This window comes from Sus scrofa, chromosome 5, assembly GCF_000003025.6.
Source record: "Sus scrofa isolate TJ Tabasco breed Duroc chromosome 5, Sscrofa11.1, whole genome shotgun sequence".
Lineage (NCBI taxonomy): Eukaryota > Metazoa > Chordata > Mammalia > Artiodactyla > Suidae > Sus > Sus scrofa.
In genome coordinates this window covers 30,143,558-30,157,764 of record NC_010447.5, presented here as the reverse complement: position 1 = coordinate 30,157,764, position 14,207 = coordinate 30,143,558, and the positions used below count along the sequence as shown (strand labels likewise).

The following is a 14,207-nucleotide window of genomic DNA, read 5'->3' as shown; positions in this document are numbered from 1 at the left end:
AGTGTTAGTGAGTACTGCATAGAATAGAGCCCAGGGTCAACCACTGGGTTATATAAACATGTGTCATTCTGTATTAGTTACCTAATGTTACATAACAAATTTTCCCCAAATTTAGCAGCTTCATTGGGATACTCTGAGCTTCTGGCTCTTAGTATCTCATAGGTTGCAATCAAGATGCAGTCCAGGGCTGCAGTCATCTGAAGGCCTGACTGGGGCTGGGGGATCCACTTCCAACAATGCTTGCACATGTAGCTATTGTAGGGAGGCATTCATCTTTGAACCTTGGGCTTTTCTTTGATGCAACAACTGGCTTCTCTAGGAGTGAGTGATCCAAGAGAGAAAATGAGGAGACTGCAAAACCTTTTATGACCTAATCTTAAGTCTAAGGAGTGACACGTTGTCACTTCTGCCATAATCTTTTCATCAGGATTTGGTCACTAAGTTCAACCTCTATGCAAACGAAGGAGAACTAAGCTCTAATTCTTAAAAGGAGAAATATCAAAGAACCTGTGCCTTTATATTAAAACACTACACATCTGTATAGAACTTCTCAGAGCCTTTAATACTTTGATGTGACTCTAATAATATATGGATCATTTCCCAAGTGGATTATTTTGCAGAACTGGTGTTCCATTAGACACATAGGAAAACACTGTTTTGGGGTTTTTGGTTTTTTTTAATTGTTATTTCCCCAATACAATTTTTTTCTACTGTACAGCATGGTGACCCAGTTACACATACATGTACATTTTCTATCTTCTCACATTATCATGTTCCATCATAAATGACTAGACATAGTTCCCAGTGCTACACAGCAGGATCTCCTTGCTAATCCATTCCAATGGCAATAGTTTGCATCTATTAACCCCAAGCTCCTCAACCATCCCACTCCCTCCCCCTCCGCCTTGGCAACCACAAGTCTATTCTCCAAGTCCATGATTTTCTTTTCTGTGGAAAGGTTCCTTTGTGCTGTATATTAGATTCCAGATATAAGTGATATCATATGGTATTTGTCTTTCTCTTTCTGACTTACTTCACTCAGTATGAGAGACTCTAGTTCCATCCATGTTGCTGCAAATGGCATTATTTTGTTCTTTTTTATGGCTGTGTAGTATTCCATTGTGTATATATACCACTTCTTCCTAATCCAATCATCTGTCGATGGACATTTAGGTTGTTTCCATGTCTTGGCTATTGTGAATAGTGCTGCAACGAACATGCGGGTGCATGTGTCTTTTTTAAGGAAAATTTTTTCCAGATATATGCCCAAGAGTGGGATTGCAGGGTCATATGGAAGTTCTGTGTATAGATTTCTAAGGTACCTCCATACTGTTCTCCATAGTGGTTGTACATTCCCACCAACAGTGCAGGAGGGTTCCTTTTTTCTCCACATCCCCTCCAGCATTTGTTATTTGTGGACTTATTAATGATGGCCATTCTGACTGGTGTGAGGTGGTATCTCATGGTAGTTTTGATTTGCATTTCTCTAATAATCAGTGATGTTGAGCGTTTTTTCATGTGCTCATTGGCCATCTGTACATCTTCCTTGGAAAAATGTCTATTCAGGTCTTTTGCCCATTTTTCCATTGGGTTGTTGGCTTTTTTTGCTGTTGAGTTGTATAAGTTGTATATTCTAGAGATTAAGCCCTTAGTTGCATCATTTGAAATTATTTTCTCCCATTCTGTAAGTTGTCTTTTTGTTTTCTTTTTGGTTTCCTTTGCTGTGCAAAAGCTTGTCAGTTTGATTAGGTCCCGTTGGTTTATTTTTGCTTTTATTTCTGTTGCTTTGAGAGACTGACCTGAGAAAATATTCATAAGGTTGATGTCAGAGAGTGTTTTGCCTATGTTTTCTTCTAGGAGTTTGATGGTGTCTTGTCTTATATTTACGTCTTTAATCCATTTTGAGTTTATTTTCGTGCATGGTGTGAGGGTGTGTTCTAGTTTCATTTATTTACATGCAGCTGTCCAGGGGGAAACACTGTTTTAACACTGCCATCACAAGGGAAAATGTATGTATTTCTTCAAGGTTCCAGTGTATGATACTGTTAGCTTTTAGTCACGGTAACTCATCATCATCTTGGTGCTAGATACAGATCTGTAAGCCTTAGATAAATAGTCCACTTTAATCCACAAATGTTTATCACTATCTTTTGTGTGCTATTAAAGGGCAAATAAGAAATGTCCTGACCCCTGATAAACCAACAAATGAGGCATAATCTAGAATAGTTACAGTGAGGCAATAGCAGAGACACAGAGCATAAATTAGGTGTCTCACACAGTCCTAAGTGCTTTGTTCATATACTTCTTTAAACTTCACAATAACCTTATGAGGCAGATCCCGTTTTTACAGATGAGAAAAGTGAGACAGGGAGAGGTTAAATAACTTACTCAAGGTTACACAGCTACTAAATGTCAGAGCTGGGAATTCAAACGGAAGGGGTCTGGCTTCCAAGTTTAGCTCTTAGTATTATGACTCTGACTTGCCAAGTACTATACTACCACATAATTGTAGAAAAGAAAGTTTCAAATAGCTCTGGCCTAGGGGACTAGAGGAAGGTGTCACTGTGGATGTGACATTTGAGCTAGGTCTTAAGGAGTAACTGGGAATTAGTCAGATGGAGAAAGAAGAAAGGCATTTTCAGCCTCAGGACCTAGTGTCCCCAAAGGCACAGAGTCTTGACCCTGAATTGTGGTTTCAGAGAATCCTGGTGTGAATAGAGAGCACCACGGATGATAAAGGGCTGGGAGATAAAGCTGAAAAGTTCATGGCAATTACCTGGGAAGTAAAATTCAAAACCACCGTGTTATTTAGCTCCTACCTGCAAATGTGTAATATTCATGTCCATCTTTCCAAAGAGTGGTTGTTTGAGCCAGGAATGCCTAAGGTAGTCTCAAAGATAGGGTGCAATGGACTCTTTGATGCGCCACTAAGAACCCTTTTCAGGGGTGAAGGACTTAACTCTCTCAGATGCTGGAAGTGCTTCCAGCAGACAGCCCTCTGCAGTCAGCCCTCTATGGGGATTGCATCAGCCAAAGAAAGCTGCCTCACCCAAGGTCACAATCTTTTTCCCAGATGCCTGCATGCAATGACAGGTCAATGCTGGGTTATAAAGGCTGGCTTCTCACCCCAATTCAGGACAACATAGAAGGATCATGCTTTAGGGGTACATTTAGAGTTGGCTGCTGACTTGGTTGAGACTGCAAACACAGCTTGACTTCTCTCTCTGCTCAATCCTTCTTTCATCTCTCCTCTTCTGTAGGAAATGATCTCAAGAGGCCTCATAGTAATTCTCTTGGGCTCTCATCTCCATCTCAGAGGCTGCCTCCTGGGGAATCCAACCAGTGACAACTAGGACTGGGAATCTTTGAGAAAGCAGATGCTGGGATGGAATTGCAGAGCCCTTGGCTGGCAATTCCATCACTGGGGTAGGTAGTGCCCAGGTATCCTCTGGTACAAGGTAGCTGTGCTATTGTTTGCCAGTATTGAACTAAGATGTTATCCTGGTGGCCAGTGGAATAGAAATCACTAATTGGTGTGGTACAGTAGGAGTTTAAGAAATGGGTGAGAAAGTGTAACTATGAGGTTGGTGGAATTGGTTGGCTATACCTGAATTCAGCTGACACTCTGGAAAAAACAGGACAAAAGAGCCAAGAGTGATTGAGTGATTGACATATAAAAGCTAAGAATGAAAACTAGAGACAGCCTCTTTGGCAGCATAAAGAGGCTCTCATCTTTTGGAGGGAGGGCAGAGAAAGCTGAGGACTAGAGGACTTAATCATGACAGTAGTGGAGCTCAAAAGAAGGTTATGCTCCTAAACAACGCAGAACTGTTATGCCAAGGTTAAGGCCCTGGATAGAGGGGGAAGGAGGGCTGTGACCTTGGCACATGGACAGAACATCTGGATTGATGTGCATGAGAATCATGAATTCTCAGATTCCCCTGAACCCTCTGAGCTTGCACATGGGGCCCACTCTTCTTATTTAAGGGTAGCCCTTCCTCTTGCTACAAGGTCAATAGCTAGGATTCAGTCAAAATATAACCCAGCCAAGGACATATGGGGCCTAATAGGGGAGGAAAAGGACTAGACCCCAAAGAGCAGGTGATTGGGCAGGGCCCGATGGAGGTATAGCTGTCTGGATTCTGTGAAGGCTTGAGGAAGGGTTGTGGAATGTAAAATTGGATAAAAGAGAGTTTATTCAGGATATAGGATTAACACTCTGGCAAGGCCATCGGGAGATGGTACAAACACACTATTAAGATCCCTCCTAGAAAAATCAATGAAGCACACTAAGTGAGATAGATGTACCAGAGCTGCCATGATGGGGGGAAGGCATTTCAAAGCTCGGGGGAAATGGGCATGGTTCAGTGGGTATGCTGCCTAAAGCCAGGAAACCACCAGAGGCCTTTCTTCTGCAGGAACGAGGATGGAGCATCATTTGCCAAGCGACAGGGATATGAGGCTGAGAAGGGCACCAGCATCCCTCATTTCAGTGGTAGCTGTCCCCTGCAGATAGGACCTGACACTAGCAGAGGCCATCCCCAGGAGCAGTGGGGGTGATAGGACCCCCAGGTAGACACAGTTATCATAATGAGAGGCAAAGTCACAAAGGTGGACAGAGGGGTCCATCACAGCATATTACGGACACTGTTCAAATATAATATCTCTAAGGGCAAAATTGATGGGCAGCCGGGGAAGATCCTCCTCAGTCCGCAAAGTCAAAAGAAATCAAAGATGGATGATCAGGGAGTTTTCTCTGTGGCGCAGTGGAAACAAATCCGACTAGTATCCGTGAGGATGGGGATCCGATCCCTGGCCTTGCTCAGTGGGTTAAGGATCCGGCATTGCCGTGAGCTGTGGTGTAGGGTGCAGACAGGACTCAGATCTGCTGTGGCTGTGGCTGTGGCACAGGCCAGCAGCTACTGCCCTGACTTGACCCCTAGCCTGGGAACTTCCATATGCCACAGGGGCAGGGGAAAAAAAGAAAAAGATGGATGATCAGGAAGCTAAGCTAATCATCTCAATAAAAATGTTTCTAAACCTGAGCTAGATTTTGAATCTGGAACCCAGTGGCTAAAGAAGAGGCTAGCTTCCCAGAAAGAGAAGCCTACATGACCACAGCAAGGGAACACAGTCATGACACCCCTGTCCTTCATTCCCTAAAGAAATCTGTAGCCAAATACAAGGGAGAAGAAACACTGCTATCCAGAGACCCAAAGCTTTGCCTTAGCTCCCTGTTAGCAGGTAGCCACCTGGGGGCCAGGTAATGAGTGGAGTCCTGGCCCGTTTCTGACCACTGGTGGGCCCACTGGACCATGAACCCATTTAGTGGTCATTGCCCCAGTTCCCAAATGCAACTGAAATAGATATACTTGATATCTGGCTGACTTCTGCATTGGCCCATGTGGTCAGAGCTATTGAAAAGTCCAGGGAAAGGCCAAGGAGAAGTCTCTGAAACTGCCCCTCCCCCAGCCCAAATAGTAAATCGAAAGCAATATTGCATCCTGGGGAAATGGCAGAAGTTAGGGAGGGCAAGGATGTTTGAATTCTCTGTATATTTCCTACTGGGATCAATATACTTCCCAGTGAGGTCACTTTAGGAACTGCACATCAGTTCCTTTCCAAGGCTCCAAACTGAACAATTATTTCTAGTGATGATTTCGCTCTAACCATTATAACCCAGTTCCATCATGATGAAATGATTTGGAAAAACCACAAAAGCTTTTAAAACAGAATTTGGCCTCTGTATGCTATCTCTCTGGGTACTCTTAAAAAACACATTCAATTATAGAGTTCTATTTAATTTTTTAAAAAGATTGTATATACATATATACAATATATATATGACTGAGTCACTGCTTTACAGCAGAAATTGGCACAACACTGTAAATCAATTATACTTTAAAAAGTGAAAATAAAAAGAGTTCTAAAATTGTTTGCTGTGAAGCAAAACTTTTCCTTAAAAGAAAAAAAAAAAAAAAAAAAAAAGAACAGCAACTACAACAATAAAAAAAAAAAAAAAAAGAGAGAAGAAACCTGGAAGGTCCCCTGGTAGCTCAGCAGGTTAAGGATCTGCTGTTGTTATTGCTATGGGTTCACTCTCTGGCTGGGGAACTTCCACCTATGATAGGCATAGCCAAAAAGGAAAAAAAAAAAAAAAACCCTATTTTCACTGTGTGCGTGTGTGTGTAGATGATACAATGGTTTTATTAATTTTCTGATCCATAATGACCTCAGTTCCTAAAATATGAAATCTAAGGGTGATTTTAGAGAAAATAATAAAATACATACATTCAATCTTTGTCCTCTTTATCCTCTTCACCTCCTCAACCTTTTCTTTTCTCAGCCTAATGTGCCTCCAGTAACTTTATGTGACTATTTTAAAGAATATGTCAGAGAATCCAGAAAAATGAGATCATATTATTAATATGCAGCATTTGATATATCTTTTTCAAAGTGAATTTACTCTTTGGTATTGTTATTATTTAAAAGGAGCTGTAAGTGGGCAAAATTTAGGGAAAAGATGACCTAATGGGACATTTAAGTCACCACTTGGTGACTGAAGTATTTTTGATAGTTCAGTGATGTAACCTCCGTAGATCTTTTCTACAAGAGTTGACTTGGTACCTTAGAGGTTTTGCTTCAAACACCAAGATGGCAATAGTGTATTTCAAAGGATTCTCAGAAATTGCAGGTTGTTTTTATATCCTATGTACTTCCCACAAGTAGTGTAGTGTTTGGCAGAAGGCGATGAAAGGCACAAGACTCTGACAGCCAATAAATAGGTCTGATTTCCGAAGTATTTCCATAAATACTCCTCAGTTCTCCATGTTCATCTTATCAGGATAGACAAGCCTCTGACTGACCTATTCTCCAATCCAGGGGCCTCCTCAAATGGTTAAGGATATAATTACGAGGAATAGATGGCAGTTATTTAGAATTATTTATTTTTTAATTTTTATTTACTTTTTTGCCTTTTAGGGCCGTGCCCACGGCATATGGAGGTTCCCAAGCTAGGGGTCCAATCAGAACTACAGCTCACGGCAATGCCAGATCCTTAACCCACTGAGAGAGGCCAGGGGTTGAACCTGCAGTCTCATGGTTCCTAATAGGATTCATTTCCACTGCGCCACAATGGGAACTCCTCAAATTATTTACATGCCAACTATTTTTGCTTTTAAACAAAAAACAGAAAGCCTTGAAATTTACACCTTCGTTGTTAGTGGATGCTGTGGCATTAATTTGAATTCTCATGATCGATGTTGGTGAAACACTTAGTTCTAGGCACCAGTAAGCACTATAAAAGAATCTGAACAATTCCAAATTATTATTATCTAAAAAATATTTTGATCACGTACCACGGGTCGTAGAACATCCATTTTTTAATTTGGTCAACATAGTGTTTTCAACCTTTAAAGTTAGTTGACAGTGAGAGCCTGCTGTATAGCACAGGGAACTATGTCCAATCACTTGTGATGGAACATGATGAAAGATAATATGAGAAAGAGAGTGTGTACGGGTGTATGACTGGGTCACTTTGCTGTCCAGCAGAAATTGACAGAACAATGTAAATCAACTACAAATAAAAAATTAAAAGAAAAAAGGAAAACCCAAGGCACTACAAATCCTGGGTGTCTTGGCTGCTGGATCCACTTCCTCCTCTGGCGCAGTCAACAATGCGTCCCACGCAGTGGTTAATGAATCCGACTAGGAACCATGAGGTTGTGGGTTCGGTCCCTGCCCTTGCTCAGTGGGTTAACGATCTGGTGTTGCCGTGAGCTGTGGTGTAGGTTGCAGACGAGGCTTGGATCCTGCGTTGCTGTGGCTCTGGCGTAGGCCGGTGGCTATGGCTCCAATTCGACCCCTAGCTTGGGAAACCTCCACATGCCGCAGGGGCGGCCCAAGAAATAGCAAAAAGACAAAAAAAAAAAACAAAAAAAAACCAATGCGTCCCCACTCTCCAACACTACCCCCCACTCCCTACTCGCCTGCGCCTGCCTACTGCCTGAAGCAGAGGGTCAATTGCTAATTTTTTTTTGCAGCATTTGTGTTGTTGCCTTTTCTCAGGATTGCCTGCTTTTTTTTCTCTTAATGCTCTTAAGTCCTGTGGGCATTTCAGTTTGCCTGCTCATCAATTTGCAAATTGAAAGGGACCTTGCCTGTTGTTATATCATTGTTTCTCCTTCCACTTTTGATTTCTGTTCACTTTCGACACAGTTGTTACTACTGACCTGCCTCTTTCTTTAGACAACATGGTCTGAGTGAAGCCTTGCGCCTGGTAGCATACCTCTCCTGGGAAGAGTGTGTGTGGCCAATGGGCCCAATAACCTCACAGAAGTTTCTGGGTTTAATCATTGCTACAAATGTAATTTCTACTAGTGAGTGGAATAGACATAAGCCTGCTTCATGGAACCTGGGCACTTTTATTTTGCTCCCAACCCATTCCCCCCCAAATAACCCTTCCACCCTAAAATTACATTTGCATTCATGAAACCAAGTACGTAAGCATTGAAATTCCTTTTAGCAAGAATTGTATGGCTGTGTATTTTGTACAGTTCCAAACAAATTACAATTTAGGCAATTCAGAAAGAAGTAGTTATGTAGTGTTCTGTCATTGAAAATAATTACGTATCTTTATCCTCACTTTTTAACTCTTTGCTCTGTAGTTATGTAGACAGTCTATGGAAAGTTATAGTCACTCTAAGGTTTATAATTTGGTTTACCTTTTCCTATTACGCTTTTGGGACTAAGGTTTACCAATCAGAATTGAGGATGACAAGTTTGGCACCTGTCTTTGAGGAGTACTTCATTTAATTCTAAAAGTTACTCTAAGCTTTTATTTTCATTTGTCCTCAAAAAGACTCCATACCATCACATGTGACTCAACTTATCATCCTTTTAAGTAGCAATTGGTTACGCTACCAAAGATCTTAACATATTCAAAACATCTTCAGAAAGATACCGTAGTAATTGGCCGACAGACTAGTGTCACATGAGTAGGTTGTAAGGAGAAACTAGACTTCTAGCTTTGTTCTTCTACTATTCTTCAAACTGGACTTCTGGATCCCTTCCCCCCCTCCACTAGATGAAATATTGTCTAGCTTTTTCCATTGTTTTTCAATAATGAATAGTGCCTTCATTCTGGCCTTAAAATAATCCCATCTATAATTAGATGCCTATATTCCAGTCCGTTGTCATAATCATTTCTATCCAGTTTAAAGCTTTTCATGTAGATGTATTTGAGCAGGGGCATCACTGTTTTTATCCCCCTTCCTTCCAACTTTCTCCCCTTGTCTTCCCTCTAGCTGCTATTTCTGACCCTTATAGGGCTGGGTCAGAGGATAGAGTGAATGAAGGGAAGAGCTGAGACATGGCATTGGTGGCCTGGGCAAGACAGGTGCTCAAAGCTGATTCTTTCTCTCAGGCCAGGCTGTTGCTGGCTCCACAGCCATTCTCGGCCAGGACCTCTAACCACCACCACCTTGACACTCCGTGGTCTGACAAACACTGCCCCTTGGAGGGCACTTGGGCACCTACTCCTCTGTTAGGGTCATGTCATTCCTCCAGGGAGTCACTAAGCTCTTTGGGCAGACCCCTTCTAAGGCAGCGCCAGGCTGACTCCTTTTCACATGGTCTGCATCTGAACTCCAGGAATTACTCAACTTGTCCTACCATCACTTGAAGTGAAGTTTGTCCCCTTGCAGCCCTCCTTACTCTGCAACCAGAACCCAGTGGTGTATCCACCACCACAGTCTTTACACCTACCATTCTTAGTGGCTGTCAGAACCAGTCCTTATGTTTCCAAACTCCAGGGGTGCTTGTAAGTTCTCCAAGACATCCTCAGGAAGTCCTTGTTATTTGTGCTAATGTACACAGTAACTTTTTCTGAAGAAATTCTCTCCTTATCTCTTCCAGCTCAACCAGAAGGAGGTGATGCTGGCAGACCCAACTTGGGATCAGCCTCTTTGTAAGTCCCAAATAGGTTGTCGAGCATCTCATATGTTAACAGGGGGTACTTGGAACCCATTGTTTTATTCTTGGACTTTGGTACTTCTACCAACATTGAGCAGAATGAGCTCAGTTTTATCATCCAGCTGCAGAGTCAATCCTCTTGACTCTGACTCAGTGGTATGCGGGAGCTGGTTGTTAACCACAGCCATTATTAAAATGCAAATGATATAAACTTACAATTAAATAAATTGTATATTTTTAAAAGGTCTCAAACACTCAGAGATCATCACTCCCTGATTATTTCACTTTATTTTACTATTACCTCTGCTCTTGAGGTTTTTTGTCTATGGCATCTGTATGGTACTATATTATACTATGGTGTGCCACTGTACATTTCTTCTCAAGGCTGCATTCAGCAGTCTCACTTTGTTAGCTCGAAATCAGCTCTGGTGAGAGTATTTGCACCAAGGGAATTGGCCAGTGTAACAAATCAGGTGCCTTTGCCTTGTTGTTAAACATTTGCCAATACCCCACTGCTCAGGATACACTCTCTAAAGCTGTTAAGAACTAGTAGGATAGCAGGTGCAGTCCAAGTTAAGGCAGCTCATTTCAGTATAAAAGGGTTACTTTGTAAGTGCTAACATTTCCCAGGATCAGTAGATTCAGCATGTTCAAACAAAGTGTGTCTCTCTCTCCAATGCCTTTCGCTCTTGGGAGATCAAATTGGTTCCTCTTCACAGGTATCCACCCTTAATACATTTTCAAGTAAAAGTCTGAGATTAGAGAAAGAAGCTCCTGCAGCTGCACATTCCTTGGCAGCCCACATCATAAATGCTTTTGCAAAAATGCCTCACCCAATTTTTTAAACTGTTCTGGGCTACATTTAATAGACGGTGAAAATAATGACTTTTAAATATGCCACTGCACAATTAGGCCACTAAAGGAACTGAGATACATTGGGAAGCTTGAACCTAGGAAATAAGACAAAAATACCTGCAGGAAAAAAGCAAAATGTCTACAGGGAAAGGTGGAACCTGAAGGTCAAAATTTGCATCTACACAGTCAAATTGAATAAATGTGAATGACACTGTAAAAGAAACAACCTCTCATTTCTTATTCAACAGTATACATTTGAGCATTAAATAGCCTCTTCCTGCTCTAGCAGACTCAGAGAAGAGCTAATGACACCATTGTTTCTCCGAACTGGGGAGAGAGAAGGGGAGTCTATTTTAGAAGGAATAGGCTGACATGATGGTTGTTGAAAATATGAGAAACTTTAAAGAGAATAATGTGAAAGCCAAACTATGAGACATACAGAAATGGAGAGTTGCTGAATGGAGGTGCCTCCTTTGTGAGCTCAACCTCCCCCTTGCCTGACACTGTCTTGGGTGCCCATACATCAATATTTGAACTTGGATATACCTTTTCCATCTGCCCTAGGAGGTGTGTTTCCCAGCATGCACCAGTGTGAGCCTATTGCTTATGGCCAGCCTTTCTTTCTGACTGGTTGCCCCCTGAACTGGACTGGTTGTTAAATGTTTCACCTATCACTTTGGATAGCCTTTTATATCCCAACAAGAACATTAAAGTCTACCATTTCAGATAAGCTTCACAGCCACTCTACCAAGTAGGACAGACAAGTGTTATTGGCTCCTCCTTAAAAAAATGAATTGACCTAGCTCTCTAGACTAATGGCCAGTGAAGGTGCAGATAGAATCTGAAGGTCCTATATCCTGACTCTGGGTCCAGCGGAGGCTAGTAGAAAGAATATGCATTCACGCTCTGTTGTTGGATAACAGATTCCCACAAACTTGATAGCTTAAAACAATACCCAGTTGTTATCTCAGTTTCTGAAGGTCAGAAGTCTTGACATGGCAAATCTGGATTCTCTGCCTAGTGTCTCACAAGGCTGAAGTCAGAATATTGGCCATGCTGTGGTTCTCATCTGGATCCTCTCCCAAGCTCATTCTGATTGTTGGCAAAGCTCAGTAACTTGAGGTTGTAGGACTGAGGTCCCTTTTCATGGTAGGTGTTGGCCAGGCGTTGGGGGGGCCAGCTGAGAGTGCCCTAGAGACTGACCTCAGGCTCTAGCCAAGTGGCCCCTTCATGACATAGCAGCTTAGTCCTTCAAAGCCAGCAGGAGAATCTCTCTGACTTCTGCCAAGAGGGAGTCTTCAACACTATGATGTAATCACAGGCATGACAATCTCCTCGTAGTCACAGTCCCACTCACATTCACGAGGAGGAGATTACACAGAATGTGGACATCAGAGGAGTGGGGATCTTGAGAGCCGTCTCAGAAGTCTGCCTACCACAGGGCATATGCCTCTGACACACAAAGAGGACATCCACTGTTGATTCAAAGTCACTCACTTTGTGACTTAACTTCTTGGAGCCTCTTGTTCCTCAAAATGAGGGCACTACTACTCAGATATTGTTGCGAGAAATAAAAGTGCTACCATCTGGGCAGTGTTTGGCACATGCAATTCATTCAGCGAATGCTTTCTCCTGCCCCTGCTGCTGCAACCTAATGCATACACCTTTGCATGCGGGTACACCAGGTCAACTCAGTATTTCTTGTGTTATAATAATTACGGAACAGCATGTTGCAGACTATGACAGTCAACCTGGTGTATTGGCAGTGGAACATGGAAAGTAAAAAAAAGATGACTGGGTCATCTTACTTAGCTCATCCATAATGAGGATCTCCTGTATTTCAGAGGCTTCCTGTGTTATCTCCTTAACCCTGTAAACTCTGGACAGCAGGTATCACCATCCCCATTTACCAAGCAAGGAGACTGAGGCTCAGAATATTCTTCTGTGTGCCCAAAAGCCCACAGTGAATAAAAGGCAGAGCTCATGGCTAGAGATCTCAGCCTGTAACAGGCTATCCCACCAAAGAGCCACTGAGAAACCAAGCCGTGTGTGTGTGTGAGTGAGTGAGTGAGTGTGTGTGTGTGTGTGTGTGTGTGTGTGTGTGTCTGATTCATCAGGAAGGAATGCAAAGAATTTCCCCTCCCCTCAGGGAGAAGGCTGGGCCCCTTTACCCTCAACAGAGAGTACACAGATTTTAAAATGTTGCAAAAGGGCCATCAATTCCTATTGTGAGAGAAAAGGAGCTGAAAGAATATTTTGTAAATAAGGACTCAAGAGAAAGGGTCTGGAATTAGGGATTGCAATCTCTTTCTCCCCCTATTTAGCACTATTTTTAAGGTTCAAAATAATCCTTTCTTTTTTTGTTGTTGCAATGTCATTATTTCTATATCCCCAAAACCTCAAATTGTGGAATAAAATCAATGACATAATTATGAACCATTAAATAGAACAAACAACTTCCTACTCAGAGGATTATATACTGAACTAAAATTTCCAATTAAAAAAAAAAAGATACACTCATTTAGAAAGGTTACTCCAAAGCGCTCTGAATGGAGCAGACTTGATAATTGACAAAGCAAAGTGCATGCTGTAAACATAATTCTTGCTTTAGTTTAAATATTTTCTGAAAAGGGGGCCTAAGAACATAAGAGTATTGAGGTGGATGCTGGTAACACTTTAATAACAGCCATTTCCACTTGGTAGAATGAAAGAGGGGGAGATGAACTAAGAATGTTTTCTTTGAAATAGGAACTACATCTCCCTAGTAAAAAAGTCTTTGCAAAAAGAAAAGGCAAAGATTGTTCAAAAAGATCTCAAAGTTATGGAATAAGAGATGGAAATCTTTGAAGCTGAACGCATAAGAGAAAAATATTCAGAGACAGATTATTACCATCGCTTCATCATTTCACCAACTGGTAAAAACTCAGAAAGCGCATTTCAGCAGCTGGCTCATTCAGCTTTCATTTATAGATGATTTAGTTCTGAAGAATAATGAATATATTGGATGTAAAAACCTTTTCATAGGCAGAAATGAGCCTTTTCTAATATGATAAATTATAAGGTCCTCTGCTTAGGTACAAATATCTAATGAGGAGACATAGGACAGACACATGAGTTAGCAACAATGTGAGTATCAGAGACTGTGTGCTGCTTATCCATTTTGGTTTTCCCTTCGTCCTTTATAATAAAACCTGGATTTTATTTGGAGCAGCAAAGTGCCTAGCTAAGACTATATTTTCCAGCCTCCCCCCACCCAGAAGCTTTGGCTAGTGAGACATAAATGGAATTATTTGCAGATAATTTTTAAGCTAGCTCTTCAAAGGGAGAGGTATCTCTTCTGCCTCTTGCCCTCCCCTTCTTCTTGCCTAGAACAGAGATGT

General features: G+C 41.8%; 1 long non-coding RNA gene across 2 annotated transcripts in view; it reads left to right on the top strand.

Annotated features, from left to right (window-relative positions):
* Nucleotides 1-10,219, top strand: part of LOC106507220 — a 102,517-nt gene extending 92,298 nt beyond the window's left edge. For both annotated transcript variants that reach the window (XR_002344006.1, XR_002344007.1), the window contains one exon: nt 9,916-10,219. This is a non-coding gene — a long non-coding RNA (uncharacterized LOC106507220). The remainder of the gene's footprint in view (nt 1-9,915) is intronic.